Genomic DNA, 17,643 nt, shown 5'->3' with positions numbered 1-17,643 from the left:
ATGACCTTTTGTTTGTTGATACAAATTGTATCTCTTTTTCTTGATTGTATAAAAACTGTGTATAAAAAAATAATCTCTAGGTTAACTTCAGTATTACATTTTCACCACAATGTTTGTGACACCATGTGTCACAGGGAAGTAGCCCATGAGTAATTATGAATCTTTTTTATTTAAAATGGGCACTTGTAGTTTATAGACAAACAGGGACGACTTTTCAGAACCAGGTTATTATGTGCACAAATACTGTGTGTACACCTCAAAGCATTACATAGGTATCTTCAGTCTATTTATTAAGCAGATACATTCTTGCACTAAACTTTATGTAAAAATGTTGCTGTTAACTCATCTGCATGTGTTTAAAATGTAACAGTAATTGCTATAGACCCTATTTTATTCTAACCAATTAATTTATAAATTATTTAGGTATGAGATGAAGTTTATTGTGCACTCATGTTTTCCATCTTGCATGGAATTAAATATTTGTATGCAGAAAAATGTTTGTTCTGTTTTTCTCCATTTATAAAGATAAGCTATTTTAAGAGAGGGTTAGTAGGTGATTTTGATGTTTTCTGACATGAAAAACTCAACAGATTTCTGTATGAAGTGCTAGGTGGCTTATGGAGATATCCATTTTTTTTGGATTTGTCCAGTCATTTTAATTTTCACTAACCTTTGTTTTACTGATGGAAGAAATCCTTTTTAAACAATGGGAATTCTGTAAGAATACAAACCCAGCATACTATTTCCCTAAGGCACTTCAAAGACAAATTGTCTTATTCTGAGAAGCTATTTGGCATCTCTCACGCATAGCTACAGAATTGGCAGAGTAGCCTTGTGGAAATAACATGCAAATTTTGTGCTCATTTAGTCCTCCTTAGAGGTAATGAAACTTTTCTATGTGATGTAGTCTTTCCTGATCAACTACTTTAAGTGATAATTTGGTCATCCACACCTGTTTTCAGATATGTTTACAAGACAGTTCAACACTGACACATTCATTAATCTCCAGCGCATAAGCTTGGATTTCTTCTTACATGGAAGAATTGATCTTATTAACACCTGATCATAACTGTCTATATTGTAAATATAAGACTTTGTATAAATGCTCTTTCTTAGAGCATGGTATTTAAATGTTTTTAAAGCTGTAAAAGAACAGATCTAGAAACTATTTTAATAAAATCCATGAAAAAACAATTCTAGATTGGGGGGGGGGGAAGTGTGAAGGTAAAATCATGGACTACTGCAGTTGATAAGAGTTGAGCAGTAGATTTTAGTGCTTTACTGGGGCCAGAGCATTCTCTGGGAGTTCTGATTTCCTTATCGTTCATCTTCAGCTATATTACTTTCACATAATTTGGCACTTAAGTGTGTAACTTTAAATTCATAAATCAAAAACCAAATGCTTTATGGGATGTCAGTCTAAATTATTTAATGTTTTGTAAAAAATACATGTCAGTAATATAGTAAATTGTACATTATTTCACTGCTGTTAGTCCTGTTGTTATCATATTGAGCTGCAGTAGTTGGCTTTATTCATTTGTAGAATTAAACATTACTGTTTAATTGTTGTAAAATTTTATAAATCTCTTTGGGTTTTTTTGGTTGACCCAAATATAATGTAAGTCTTAATGACAAAATGAGTGAAAATGGATGTTAAACGAGTATGTGATATTCTTAAATCTCTCTAGTGGTAAGTGGGCACTGCTCTAGTTGCTGCAGCATGTAATTTATTTACTAGCATGAGTCTGTTTAGCTTTTGTAAAAACATTTTAGCTGTAAAGTTAAAGATAGGTGTGGAGTATGGTTGCTTAGAACAAGTAGAAGGAGCTTCATTGAAAAAAACCAAAACAAAAAACACCTAAGTAGGTGAGTTTCCCCCTACATACTTCTAATGCCAGTTTGTCTCAAATTATGCATTTTGTTCAAATAATAAAGTTAAAAATACTTGGTGACATGTATGCATACTCATCGATATCAACCTGCAAACAGGAACATTTGATTATTGTAATTTTTAAAACTCCACACTAAGGAGAAGGAACATGCATAATTTCTGTGAAACTTTGTTCCAAAGTTGAAATGTTACTTTATCTTGACTTGCCAAAAGTTTACCTGAAGCATTAGTACTCCAGGACTCGTAACAGTCAGACCTTTAGATCTGTCACAGTTACCTCTATGGTAAGCATTCAGCTTTCACACTCCTGTGATGTACCTATTGCTTGTTTGTGTGACAGAGCCTTCATTAAGTGTATTTTCTGCAGTATTTCAACTGGAAAAATACAATTGCACCATCACATAAATTATTCTTATGCCAGTGTTTGGTTAGCCTTTGAAGAGTCATTATACAATATTGCTGATTTTGGTCTGTATTTAAAGTTTGTAAATGTATTAAAAGAATTGCAAGAATCTAAAAGAAGTATAGGCTATCATCTGTTCCCCTCCTGCTCTATGTAAATGTTTTACACAATTATTTAATAATATGAAATATGTTATAGTTTATATATATTAAAAATTTTGCTTATTTAATAAAATGGAAAGCCATTGGATTATTTGTTTCTAAATTTTTATTTTTCAACCCTCTTTAGACAAGACCCCAAAAAAAGCTTTTGTGCCCAAAACAACTTGCAATCTGTCCAAGTGATTTTTTGGTGGTTTTCTTTAGGTGATACACTGAAAAAAAATCCCAGATTCTCTAGGTGGAGTAATGGCAGATACACAGGGCAGTTACTACAGCTGATCAAGGTATTGTAGTAGTAGTAGCAGCACATGATTTTACCAAGTGCACTTCTTCCAAGGAGAAAAAAAGTGACAGATGGTACAGTATGTGCTAGCACCACAAATCCCTATTTGAACTGTTATGCTTGTTTGCAATACAAAATACAGTAATTTAAGTAATTTCATACTCAGCTAAATGCATGTCCTGTTTTAGGGCAAATTTGGGAGGAAACCTCCAAATGGGGTTCCGCCGGAGAGCAAACCCAAACAGCCCCTCCCCCCAGCCAGTCCGGGAAAAGAACTTCCTTGGAGAAAAGTAGAAAAAACTATTTATTTGACAAACAAAATGCCCACAAGCACAAAGAATGAATAATATGAAACAATAAAACCTCTCACTGCTCCAAAGAGAGATGGCAAAACTGAGAGAAGTCCTTGCCAGGAATTAGCTCAGCTCTCTCAGTCTCTTATCAGTCCCAGTCCCTTTGGTGGTGGAAGATGCCAAGGTCCAGGCCTGGTGGGCCGCAGGCACGAGATCCCAGTCCTCCTCTGGCTTTTTCAGTCCAGAGCAGATTTAAACAGTCCCAAGAAAAAGGAAAAAAAACCAGTCCAGGAAGCTTCTTTGCCTCAGCTAGCTAAACTAACTAAAAGCAAAAAAACCTCTCTCTGGCCACTGTCCATGTATCCAACGAACATACCATCCTGATGAAAAAGGAAGAAATGCAGAGGAGTGAACACTGTTTTTCAAAACAAACTGCGTGCTCTTCTTTCCCTGCTTCACTCTCAGAACTAGTCTTAAAGGTACAGAACACAACATACAGCACACACAGAACAGACGATTGGGGATACAAGGGCATCATAGTCACCCTAGGACAACGCAGTAATAAAAGAACAAATCCCTTTCATTCAGAATTTCCTAAATAAACCTAATTAACTACTGGGTAAAAGAAGTATTTCTAAAAATACTTGAAAGAGGAAGGGCTTCCATAAAAAATCCCTCATAACAGAAAGAGAATTTCCTTTTTCATTGGCACTGCTTGCTTTTACAGAAGGAAATATGCAATGTATGTTCCATTTCTGGATGTGTGGTAAAAAACAACTGCAGTAGAGCAGGATAACAAAAAACTAGAGAAGAAGGAATAAAGAAATAATACTTCCATTCTGGACATCTAGCTAAACCTTTACTTCAGAGCCAGTCCAATGCATGTGTGAAGCTGCTGTTCTAAACATGCATTTCAACCCTATGCAATGTACTGCTAAAGTTGTATGTACCTTTTTGTATCCCTTCCTACTGATGTGTTATTCCTTCTGTTTAGTTTGTAAAACCTGAAAATTACTAGATGGACTCAGAGAAAGCCTGTTTTACCCTCTAGCAGATTCACTTCAACAAATTCTTACTGAGGAGTCCTGCAATAAATATACACCTAAAGTCCTGGGGTTTTTGAAAGGTAACTGCAGAAGCCTCTTAAGTTCCAAGAACCTGAAATACAAGTAAAGAAAACTGAATTTAGGAAAAACTATTTTGAAGCTATTTTTCTCAACACCTTTCCAGCAGGGTACTTGTGCAGTCCATTTCTGCAGTAATCATACCAGCTCTCAGCAAACACCACAGTATTGGTTATGAATATCAGCAAAATCATGAACAGAAGTAACATGAAGCAAAACACTTCAATCAAAAAGAGGCAGTAATGGCTTCAAGACTATCACTTGAAAAAACATTGTGACAAAAACATTTCAAAGGTATTAATGTATCAGTGCATTCAGCCATGCTCTAGCTAGGATTGATCCCTGAAGCTTCATGTGAAATCATAGACAGGTGAAAACTGTAGCACAATCTTATCCTGGCACAATCACTCCTCCAGGACAGTATCAGCATCACTGAAATAAAAAGGGCTCAATAGTCTCGCTAATGAGGGCCAGAGGACACTTTCCAGAGTGAAAACTGAGAAACAGCATCCAGGAGCAAGGTTTGCCTTCAGTCAGTTGTATTTATTTATGAAAAAGTTAAGAAACATGGAGGGATTACAAAGTACTCTTAACTGTATTTGGCAAACTTCAACTGGTTAAGCAAGACAATGGTTACTGTATATGCAACTTAAAACACAACACCTTTATAAAACATTGATTTTACATGGTAAAAATCAGTAAATCACAGCATCAACAACTCCTGGAGTGACTATTTTCCCACCATCATTACTAGATCTTCCATGCCACTTAACTTGTGCAATACTAAAAGTCACAGAGCACTCTGCTGCTGCCTCAGCAAAGTTGAAGGCCACTTTTTATTTTATGGAAGTCATTCTGGGTCCATAACAATCCTCCTGTCATGGGAATATTCAATTCTGCAGAGCTGTGAGGAAAAGAATAAAGCACATCAGCAGTGGGCTGGTTTGGAAGCTCACATCACCAAAATAATTTTGATAGCACCTTATTTCCAAAACATTTCTCATTTTTAGCTCTGAAACATTTATCTGCTGGTATGTCCTTAGTTTTTATTCAGTTTGTTCAAGAGTGGCAATAGTCCTGAAACATGAAAGGTACAAGGCACAAACCAAAAGAAGGGTGACCAGGTACTAACAGTTGTGAGGGAGAAATGACTGCAAAAATAACCAGAGAACAATTCTCATCTGAACCTTTATCTATCCTTTGCAGCTAGGAATACAAGCTCAGGTGAAACGCTAGCACAGTAAGCAACTGATATGAGAACAGCCTCTCACAAGTTACAAATCTTACAATACTAGCCATTTCTATGGCTTTAGAAAGAATCATGGGACTTACAGAGACATTCAAGGATGCAACCCCTAAAGCAACAGCATGTCAGCAACTCCACCCTCAGAAAACTCTACAAGTGGTCATTATTTGCTGAATTTGCTCCTGCTGTCAGGTAAAACTGACACTGGGAGCCAATAAAAAGCACATATACTTATCACAAAACCCAAAACATTTGCCTGAGGATGACAGCAGCTATTCAAAGCTTCAAATTGCCTCAGCAACACTAAACGAACTTTGACAATACACATGCACTGCATAGACCAGAAAACCCATCAAAAAACGAACACAATCTTTTGGAACAAAGGAATTGCAGAAAGACAAAGGGCATTACTTTTAGAAAGGGTGTGTCTCATTGCCTATACTGCAGATGCTTTTTCCAAGCACCTTATGGGTATTTTCAAAGTAAAACAAGTTTTCACAATCTCATACCATCCTTTAGTACATCCCTTCATGAGCCTGGTAGAACAGCTCTCTGCAGACAGAGAACTTAGAGGGCAATACCAAAAAAGTAAATAGCAAATACCCCTTCTGGAACAGGCCATACAAACACATTTGATGGGGAAAGCAAAAGACCCATGTAGCTACAAGACAAAGGGCAAGGTTTCTACACAGAAGAAAATGTAAGCAGTCAAGAAAATCTTCCTTCTGCCTTGGGGAAGTCAGACCACCTTTCTAATACCACATGTCCTTTGGCAAATGGAGAAGCTGCTATGCAAGGGAGATAAGAATAATGAACTAGCTACCATTGATGAAACTAGCTACTCCTGATGAAACATGGATCGTTTCCAGGCACAGCTACAGGAATAAATTAGGTTAAGCTCCTTTCTATTTGTGGTAGCAACAGATTTTCCTCATGTTTCTTTTTAAGATTTTTTCCTTGGCATCCTGCCAGGCTGTAATCTGAGTGGAACAAACTGTCTGCCCCTTTCCCCACACAAAGAGATGCAGAAACACATTACTTTTGGCCTGGTATGTGCTTTCTCATTTTCTACATGAATATTTTCTAGTAATATGAGCTGCATGACACATTATACTGTTCAAAAAACAGCCTGAAATTTACAAATCTGGCTTGTAGTTTTTTAGACTGCAATTAATATACAATCAGTCCTCACCATGACTAAATCATATTTCAAAATGCAGTCTAGGACATCTTCCTCTAAAGGAAAAGAATGTTACTGATAAGGGAAGGTCAATAATTTGATGCCAGAGAGGATGACCAAGAGAATGGAGAATAATGGAAATCCTTCTCAGATTTGAAACTGGAAGCTTGGAATCTGAACACAACTCTGAATATGTGAAAATATGAACATGTGCAAGATTTCTTCTCAATGAAATACCCCAGGCTACATGATTATCAGTTCTTCACATAGCTACTCATCTTGGTTTAGATAGACAGGTATCTGCCAGGGAAGATTGCAATTTCCCTTGCAATGTAAGTCCTTCCTCCCCCCTTTCCAAATTATTATAAATTTGCAATTAAAAGGCTGTCAGGCAAAGGTTTTTGGGAATAGGTATAGTGATCCTTTACTAGGGATATAAAACAAAATACAAATGTTGTAGTACAGAAGAATTAGCAAGCAAACAAACAAACAAGAAATCCTAGAAAACCCTGACAGAGTTAGAAGTACAACCTGACACCTGGTTGGTCAGGGTGTTGGAAGCTGTCCAAAGTAAGCCCTCCTGGAGTGGCAGATGTGGTCCTGTTGGAAGCAGAGATGGTCCCATAGAAAAAGGGTCCAGTAATGGTGAGAAGGGTCTGGTCTTCCTCCAGGAATCTGGTGGAAAACTGAAACTCTGGTGTCACGGTCGGCGGGAGAAATGCCGCAATGGATATGACTGATCAGCAAGACTCAGTTTATTTAGAAGAGTTTACACAATTTATAGCACACCTAATAAGCTCATGCATAGTACTAAAAGCAAACATACTATTGGTTATATGAAAAAGCACGAACTAACCCCCACCTCTGCATTCCTATGGCTTCTGCTGCACATTTGATATTGTCCAGAAGTTACACCCACAGACACTGTGCCCCTGACTATAAAGATAAGGGCTGACCAGCATCCTGTTGCTATCCAGCTGCAGATTGTTTACATGACCTCTCGCAGCTAGCCATTCTCCTACACTCTGGTGACACTGGTGGCTCCTTTTATCTGGGCGAAGATGGTTTGGCTCCTCCTCCCTGGGTAGAGCATTATACAATAGTATGATTCAATGTGTCATGTCATCGGTGAGCTTTATTGGTCCATTAACAGAAGATATCCCCATGGGAGTAGTGGAACAATGACCAGAGATAAGCAACACTGACTCATCTGAGCAGAGAGATAAGCAACATTGACTCATTTGAGCAACACTGACCCATTTGAGCAACACTGACTCACCTGGTTTTTAACAGCTGGCTTCTTATCAGAGAAGGCAGGTAACCTCTCCCCAACTGGGTTTTGGCCACTTCTTTGTTTAAGTTTTCTTAAGTATCCAACACTTGATCTTGGTAACTTATAGGGAAAAATTCTTTAGAGTGAAAAAGGGACAAAATTAACCCCTAACACTACTAGATTGGGTGCACCAACCACAGAAAAGAGTCAGTGATTAGAAAATTGTCCAATCAACTGTTCAGGAAAATAACTACAATGCATTTATATTCTGAAGCATTCCTTGGATAAAAATAATAGGAGATGGGTTTATATGTGTGATGAAACTGATTTGACAGCTTACAGCATTCAAGTTCCTATGACTTCAAAGTGTGAAATAATGACCCTATTAAAACATCTCCAATAGGATGCTTTAACTGGGTAAGCTTCATTTAGTGACAAAGGTGATCTGACAAAAGCTTTATAGAATATCCTCGTTATTTCCAGGACAATCTGTGTTTCTTTACTGAGGTCAGATCTGCAGCTCTAAATTACTAGCTACAGCTCTAAAAGGTCACTAGGCACTGCCAACACTGAAGATCAAACAAAGCCCCAGCTAATAGAAACTTCTATTTTCAAGCCTGCTGGGGCTGCTGCTAAACAGCAGTATTTCATAATCCTTGGAATGATTTATTTTAAAAAAGAGCAGGAGGAGTGAAGATAGCAATATTAGAAGATGACATCCTCAAAGGATACCATTAGGGTTAGGTTTAGAGATAATAGTAGATATTTAGGTCAAACTACTTAAATAGAAGTAAAAAGGAAATCTCAGCCCTAACTTTTCACATGGTAAAGTAAAAGGCACAGAGAGAGAAATGCATTTCATGGTTCAGGGGCCAAGTCCCACTCAAACCATTATTCACTTTGTATTGACTTCCACTCATCCCTCACTGGCTGATCAAGCAGGGACATCATAGGATAATTATCCAACATGAGACCATCAGGGTCATCTGTCTGACCTGGGAGTTTCCCAAGAGGAAAGTCCTTCCATCATACTTCATCTAGATAAAAACAGTTCAAAAACAAGAAGTCTGAGTTTCAGTTATTTGGCATTTAGATGGCTTTGAAGCACAATTTAACTGTGGCCAGGCCCAAATGGCTGAGATGTCTTTGCATTTTAATTAACATTTGTCAGTGATGAGGACTGTGTAAGTCTTATAGTCACTTTTTACCTGCAGTGATCTGCCAGGCGGACCCTTGCAGTGCTGCCCGTTTCTCAGCAATAGCCACCATGGTACCAGAATGAGCAAGTCCTTCCAAAGGATGTTTCAGTCACCATCTCTTCTGTGGGAATACACAAGTCTGAGAGTAAGACAGACTTAATTAGCATAACTAGTCTGATGACTAGGATGCCGTGGCAAGGACAAACAGAACTTTGAGCTTATGAGAAGATGGGATTAAAACCTGCTTAAGAGAAAAGATTCAATCAACCCTCTACGATAAAGATGTTGTAAAATGCATAAGTTGCTTGTATGATCTTTTAACCTAATTATTGTAGTAGAAATTATTAACCTCACTGAAATGGTATATAAGACTTGGAAAACCTCAGTAAAATCGAATTCTGATCATGAATCAGTCTTCCCGTCTCTCCATCAATCGCTGATAATTGGTGCTCCGTGTGACTGGAGAAGAACCGGCTATCTGACGGCAATCGGTGACGCCCCTGGAACTGATCGTGACGGTGAAAGAACCGTGTTTGGGCCCACAACCCCTGTACGCAGCGACATGACAGGTGAGCCAGGAGAACAAAACATATGGGACAGGGAATGTCCACCGAGAGAGACGTCTATGAAACCATGCTACGCCTCCTAAGCAAGCATGGATCCCCCATCCCTAAGAGGGACCTTAAGTCACTTCTACGATGGGTGTCATGCATATTTCCCGATACCACCACTTCTTCTATTTTTACTCTCTGCTACTGGGACAAGGTCGGTGTAAAACTCTATGACCTGGCTACGCTGCCTGGCCATGAGCCAGAGCTTCGCCTGCTCCCTGCTTGGAGGGCGGTCATGGACGTGATTAAAAAAGAGGGGGAAGCGAGGTAACCTGTGAAGCAACCGCAGAGACGGTCCCTGCACCCGTGTTAAACCCTGATCGGCCCAGGTCCCACTCTCCCTCTCCCGTCCGCACCCCCTCCCCGACGAAAGCCAGGGACAGAGCACAGACGCCACCTGTAGCCTTGCCACTATCCCACCAGTGACCGCAGAGCTGCCAAACGTTAATTGATTATGTGGACAGTGACTCTAGTAGCGACGGAGAGCCTTTTGACCCCGGCCCCGAAAAAGATCCGGACCTATTCCCTCCAAATATGCATAACAATTGGTTACCGATAAAAAAGAAAGCCCTTAAGGACAGAGACTTTGAAACTGCAGCAGAAATCTGTGTAGCCCCGGTGCAACTCGGCCCGAGGGGGGGGGGGAATCCATGATGGGTGCCCTTAGGCCACTCAGAAATTAAGGAACTGCTCCGTACAGCAACAGAATATGGTTTGGGATCCCCTTATTTCAGTAATTTAGTAAGAGCAACCTTCACTACCCACCTGACGACTCCTCATGATGTTAAATTCTAGGCAAACCTTTTGCTCACCCCAATGCAATATGCAATATTCATGGCACAATAGAAAAAAAGACTGGAAAACTTAATTTTAACATATGCAGGGCATGCCACTCAAGCCCTGGCTGCCTTAACTATTGACCAATTGGCTGGCGAGGGGACGCATACCAATCCTAATGGCCAGGCTGCCTTACCGAGGGAAGCCCTGGAGGGAATCACTGAGGCAGCTAGGTATGCATTTCTCAAAGTGCCTGATGCCAAAACCCCGCAACAATCCTTCATAAATATTAAGCAAGCTCCACAAGAACCCTATGAAATGAATGAAATGTAAGAAATTCCCTTTTTTTGACACAGTCTGTCATTTGTTAAGAAAGTTATGCTGTTTAAAATGTTATGCCAGTTGTAACCTGTCTGTTAAGGAAGTTATGCTGTTTGTACCAAAATTTGTACCCTCAAAACCTTATTCCAAGTTGTATACCCCCTCTAAAACCCCGAGTTCCCTTCCCCTTCCGTCGGGCTAGGCTGTCCCCATTCCCCACCAGCTCCTCGAACTGCTGGCCCCGCCTAATAGGAAAATCCAAGGACTTCCATGGTGCATCGCTCCAAACCGAAGTGCAGTTGCCGGCAAGCGCACCCAAAAGCCGGGACCCGGCACAAAATCCAGATAAAAGGGAAACACTACAACAACGAGAAGACCCTCAGCTACCTAAGGACTGAATTCTGCTTCTGCCGCCTCGCCACGACCACAAAGAGACTGGGAAGAAGTGACGCCCCTAGACCACACGAGCCCAGTTGGGTTGCCGGGAATTCCCGCGAGACCGGAACCCCCGACTCTGCCGCGGCGAGAGCAGCAGATTCGCCTGACACCTGATCCTCAGCGGCGACAGGAGCGAGGGTGGCGACAGGAGCAGCGGCGGCGCAGGCGACCCCTCGAGTTCCCCCTTTAAAGAGCTGACTAATAAAGGCTTTTCAAAGGAGCAGGTCTCCTGGCCCGTTTATAACACCCTATATGCAGTTTGTGGACAGACTGAAACAAACTCTGGAAAGACAAATTGATAATGATCAAGCCAGGGAAGTTGTACTACTAAACCTTTCTGGTGAAAATGCTAATGAGGATTGCAAATGTCGTTTAAAAACTTTGCCTCCAGAACCAGAGCCCACATTGCTACAAATGACTGAGGCTTGCAATCGCCTGGGGACATTGCAGCACACAACAGCAGTTACTTACCAAGCCGTGGGGCAAGGTATAGCTGATGCCTTTGCCGCTTTAAAAATATTGCCCGGAAAGCAGTCAGTTTGTTTTGGCTGAGGGGAACCCGGGCACATTAAAAAAGACTGCCGAAAGGCGCAAAAAGCAAAAACACTGAATGTATGCCCTCACTGCCAGAAGGGTCCTCACTTTGCTAATCCCTGTAGCTCTAAATTTCACAAAAATGGCCAGCCTTTGCAAGGAAGCTCATCTCGCAGCGCAGGATGGCGACGCGTGAAGACACAAGTTCCACAGCCTCCCCAGGCACAGCTGCCAGAACCGACCTTCAGCTTCCAGCCAGCCCAGCCCCCGCCACCCAGACCATCGCAGAACTACGGGCAGCCACTGCAGGAAGCGCCGGGTTGGCCATATCAACCACTAACACAGTAACGTTAACCAAATGCTCTGTATTTTGTCCCCCCACAGGGATCTGTGGTCCTTTGCCGCAGGGCTACCATGCTTTGCTCTTAGGTAGATCTTCTACCTCACTAACAGGTCTACTTGTTTTGCCAGGAGTCATTGAGTCTGATACAGTTGGGGAAATAAAAAATATGGCTTGGACGCCACAGCCCCCCTGCGTGATCCTTGCAGGAAGCAAAACTGCTCAGCTTATACTTTTCCCGGCAGCCCCCTTGTCCGCACCCCCAATAGCTACACAGAGGGGGGGCGGGTTTGGTTCCACAGGGATGCCACAGATTTTCTGGACACAACGTATCACTTCTCAGCGTCCCACATGCCAATGCAAAGTGTCTCTGAAAGGGAAGGAGTTAATTCTAACCGGACTTATTGATACCGACGCAGACATTAGTCTTATCTTTCAAAGTCAATGGCCTAATGATTGGCCATTAATGCCAGTCCCCCAAGTCCTTTCAGGGGTGGGTGGGAACAGTCAAAGCTATCAGAGCCAACACTTGGTGCAAATTACAGGACCTGAGAGGAGAGTAGCTACTGCCAGACCCTTTGTGGTCTCAGCTCCACTGGTCTTGTGGGGGAGAGATGTTTTATCACAGTGGGGAATTTTTATGCAGTCAAATTTTGCCTAAGGGTCATTGGTGCGTGCGACACCCCCAAACTGACTTGGAAAACCTCTGATCCAGTTTGGGTAGATCAATGGCCCGTGTCATTAGAAAAACTGCACGTATTACAGGAACTTGTACAAGAACAGCTTAAAAAAGGACATATAGTCCCATGTAATAGTCCCTGGAATTCACCTGTGTTTGTAATTAAAAAGAAGTCCGGGGGGGGAGATTGGGGGTTGGGGGGGGCGCTGTTGCATGACTTGAGGAAAATTCATGAGGCAATTGAGGGAATGGGGCCCCTACAACCAGGGCTCCCTTCTCCTTCTATGATCCCTAGAAATTGGCATCTAATAGTGATTGATTTAAAGGATTACTTTTTTGATATACCGCTGCATCCAGAAGATGCACCCAAATTTAGCTTTTCTACGCCAAGCATTAATATGCAGGCACCACTTGATCGATATCATTGGTTAGTACTGCCTCAAGGATTGCGAGACAGCCCGACCATATGCCAATGGTATGTGGCAAAAATTCTGAGTCCAGTACGGGAAAAAATGCCTGATGTTCTGTTGTATCATTATATGGATGATACCTCATCTCTGCAGAAACTGTGGTTCGTGTGGAGGAAGCAATGCGAGCGATCTGCCAGGCTGTTACATCAGCGGGCCTGACCATTGCTTCTGAAAAGGTTCAAAAGACATCCCCCTGGAAATATTTGGGCTGGCGAATAAGCATGCATTCTATTTTGGCACAACCCTTGCAAATTTCAACTGAAATCAAAACTTTACATGAAGCACAGAAACTGCTGGGAACGATAAATTGAGTTCGTCCTCTGCTTGGGATTTCAAATGCAGATTTAGAGCCATTGTTTGCCCTCTTGAGGGGAGAACCCGACCTTTTATCACCTAGGCATTTAAACAAAGAAGCGCATATTGTGCTTCAGAAAGTGGCTGATGCTATCTCTCAGAGACAATCAGCCCGTTGGGCTCCTGAATTACCATTGTGGTTAATCGTTCTGAACCCCAGCAAGCAACCCCATGCTTTAATATTTCAGTGGGATTCAGAAAAAGCAGACCCTTTACTAATCATCGAATGGGTCTTTTTGCCTAATAACATGCCCAAGACTATTTCCATGCAGGATGAACTTATAGCCATGTTGATTATCAAGGCTCGTCAAAGGCTGACCTCCTTGGCTGGGAAAGAGTTTGATTGTATCTTTCTGCCTCTCACTATGTTTTATTTGAATTGGTTGCTGCAGATGTCTGAAAAATTGCAAATTGCTTTAGCAGATTACCCAGGACAGATATCTATCCATCCACCTAAACACAAATTGTTAAGTTCTTCTTTTAACTTACTCCCTAAGCCAAAGAGAAGTGAGAATCCTTTGCGAGCTATGACAATATTCACAGATGTTTCTGGGGAAACCCATAAATCAGTGATTGTATGGAAAGATTCTGAAACTGGAACCTGGCAATCTGATATTGCTGTTGTTGAAGGGTCTCCACAAATAGTGGAATTAGCCGCTGTGGTCAGAGTGTTTCAGAAGTTCAGTAGACCTTTTAATCTGTTTACTGACTCCGCATATGTTTCACATATTGTTCAAAGAGCAGAGAATTCTGTTTTGAAAAATGTTAAAAATGACACTCTTTTTTCCTGGTTGAAACTGCTGGTTACTCTGTTAGACAAGAGGACAGCTCCTTACTTTGTTATGTATATTAGGTCACATTCCAACCTCCCAGGTTATCTCACTGAAGGTAATGCCCAAGCAGACTTGCTAGCTTTACCAGTGCGGTATGTTTTACCAAACAAAATAGAGCAAGCAAGGCTGAGTCATGCCTTCTTTCATCAGAATACTGGAGCCTTAATAAGACTTGTTGATTTAACTCCAGCTCAGGCTTCTAGTATCATCGCCACATGTCCCGACTGTCAGCGTTGCACCCTTTCTAATGTAAACACATGAGTCAACCCAAGACGTTTACAAAGCCTACAGATTTGGCAAACAGATGTAACACACTTTCCTGAATTCGGCCGCTTGAAATTTGTGCATGCTTCCACTGACACATATTCTGGTGCTCTGTTTGCTTCAGCTCACACAGGAGAGACAGTGAAGGATGTCTGTCGTCACTTCGCTGCTGCCTTTGCCACACTAGGAATCCTCCAACAGATTAAGACAGACAATGGACCTGCCTACATTTCCCATAGAGTTGCAGATTTTTTCTCTTTATGGGGTATCACCCACAAAAGAGGCATACCACACTCACCCACAGGACAGTCCATTATAGAGCGTGCCCATGGCACCCTCAAATGCCTTCTGGTACAATGAAAGGGGGGAGCTGGAGACACCCCCGCTGAAAGGCTATGCAAAGTTCTATACGTTTTTAATTTCTTAAACTGTTCAATGACAAACTTGAATCCCTCCATGACTAGGCATTTTGCATCATCCACATCACTTTCCTGCAAGGAAAAACCACCAGTACTGATCCGTGACCCAGAATCTGGTAAAATCCTGGGCCCTTGATCACTTGGGGGAGGGGCTTTGCTTCTATCTCCTCAGAAAGAGGACCTCCCTGGATTCCTGCAAAGAACGTGAAGCCTTTCTGAGAACCTCTACCGGCAGCTGACACCACCGAGTCCACAGGAGAGGAGGAAGAGGAGGAACCCCACCCGGACTGCAGCAGATGTTCTCTTGTCCTATCTAGGAAACTGTGAACTTTGAGGTTTGTGTCAGTATAAAGGGTGCGAAAACTAGAGATATTACAGAGTCCTTTTTGTGTAATTCAGGTAAACAGCCATTGAAATTTTAATTATAGCAGGGCACAAGAAAAGCATAGTCCTTACCTCCTTACTCTCAGGAGGCAAGTACTGAGGAAATCAGAAAATAGCCATATTTGCAAACTGGAATGCAGACAAAACAATTAAGTGAGTGCCTTATGTTTGACTGATCTTTTAAAAAGGAAATACACTAAAAGGAATCTTTTTCTCTCCACAACATAGATCAAAACAAGCAAAACACCATGAGATTGAATCAGATGCTATGCTTATTAGCATTGCTTGCCCATGGTAGCACAGCACAGCCTGTTTATCAACCCAAAATGAATGTTTGGGTAACCCTGGCTAATGCAACCAAACAAGAAACCTTATGCCTAGCTACTGCATCCCCAGAAAATCCATTTTCAACCAGTTTAGTTGGCTTGCCATTAGATGGCTGGCCAATACCAGTAGCTACTAAAAGCATTGTACAAAGCTCAAATCCTGTTAATACATGGGATCAGTGGACTTCTTACCTTCCTGTAACACCCTTGGAGCCACAAGAATTAGAACTCCTGGGTTCTGTAAAAATGAATTTTTGTGTCAATTTTGATTACACAGGAAAAAATCAGTCTAAAGCTTGGGATGTTTCTGCCTATCACCCTGTGTATAGGAATCAGACCTCTTGGTGTAATTATACTTCTAGCAGCCCTTCTAAGTCCAGTAACGCCCCCCTGTGGCTGCCGCTGGGAATGTTCCTGGTATGTGGAGATTGGGCCTGGGCAGCAATCCCTTCACACATAAAGGGAGGTCCCTGTAGTTTGGGACAACTGACTGTGCTGACACCTAATGCATCCATGATTTTACAGCACAAGTATCCCCACAAAATAAGGCGCAGCTTGCATGCATTTGATGAATACTGTGATGATGAATTGTCTTTGTGGTCTGTGACCCAGATGAACTGGGCCTCTTTGCTTTTGCCAAGACTGGCTGCAAAAAAGGCCTTAAGTCAATTAAATAAGGTAGCCTGCTGGCTGGCAAAACAGATGAATGCCACCAGCTCTGTTTTATCAAATATATTAACAGATGTTGACAGTATAAGGCATGCCAGTTTACAAAACCGGGCCGCTATCGATTTTCTCCTCCTTGCTCAAGGCCATGGATGTGAGGATTTCAATGGAATGTGTTGTATGAATCTTTCTGAACGCTCAGAATCTATCCATAAAAGCATTCAGCTGCTGAAGGATAGTGTGTTTAAACTAAAGGTAGAATCTGGATCTTGGCTAACTTGTTTAGTGGCTGGGGTTTGACACCTTGGCTAAAAGATTTTCTTAGAATAGGAATGCATATTATGATTTTAATAGTAATTATGTTAGTTATGATACCTTGCTTGCTTCAGTGTGTGCAGAGACTTATTAATAAGGCTGTTAAATAAATGTTTTTGGTTAATATAGAAGGGGGAGATGTGGGAATACACAAGTCTGAGAGTAAGACAAACTTAATTAGCATAACTAGTCAGGTGACTAGGATGCCGTGGCAAGGACAAACAGAACTTTGAGCTTATGAGAAGATGGGATTAAAACCTGCTTAAGAGAAAAGATTCAATCAACCCCCTATGATAAAGATGTTGTAAAATGCATAAGTTGCTTGTATGATCTTTTAACCTAATTATTGTAGTAGAAATTATTAACCTCACTGAAATGGTATATAAGACTTGGAAAAACTGAGTAAAAATTGAATTCTGATCATGAATCAGTCTTCCCGTCTCTCCATCAATCGCCGATACTCTTCTTCCTCCCCTTCACTTCCTTTACACCACTGTCTCTCTCTGGCACATCTTGTTTCTCTACAGTCTGCCCTTGATTTTTAACCTGATTTTCTTGCCTGGCTCTCCACTGTAAGCTCTCTATAGTATAAATTGGCTGTTCACTGCCATCCGAAGAGAGGCCTGGACTGGACAACGGGGCACCTCCTTCTGTGTAAATGGAAGCAAGATAGAGAAGGTTCTTCCGAGAAGAACGTGTCAAGCAAGGTTTCATGATTGTGAGGATCCTAGAAAGGAAAAAGGGCAGTGGAAAAGTCTTAAAAGGGTTGATAAATCTTCATCTGGAGTCTTTTTGGCTTTTAAGTGTTTGTTTTCTCCAGGACAGCTGGCTCACACAGCTCATCTAACAGGCAAAATCT

General features: G+C 41.4%; 1 pseudogene; it reads right to left on the bottom strand.

Annotated features, from left to right (window-relative positions):
- Nucleotides 1-4,731: 4,731 nt before the first annotated feature.
- LOC136373448 (ribosomal biogenesis protein LAS1L-like) overlaps nt 4,732-17,643 on the bottom strand; it is a 34,010-nt pseudogene continuing 21,098 nt past the window's right edge.

This window comes from Sylvia atricapilla, chromosome W (genome assembly GCF_009819655.1).
Source record: "Sylvia atricapilla isolate bSylAtr1 chromosome W, bSylAtr1.pri, whole genome shotgun sequence".
Lineage (NCBI taxonomy): Eukaryota > Metazoa > Chordata > Aves > Passeriformes > Sylviidae > Sylvia > Sylvia atricapilla.
This window is presented reverse-complemented; position numbering and strand designations above follow the sequence as displayed.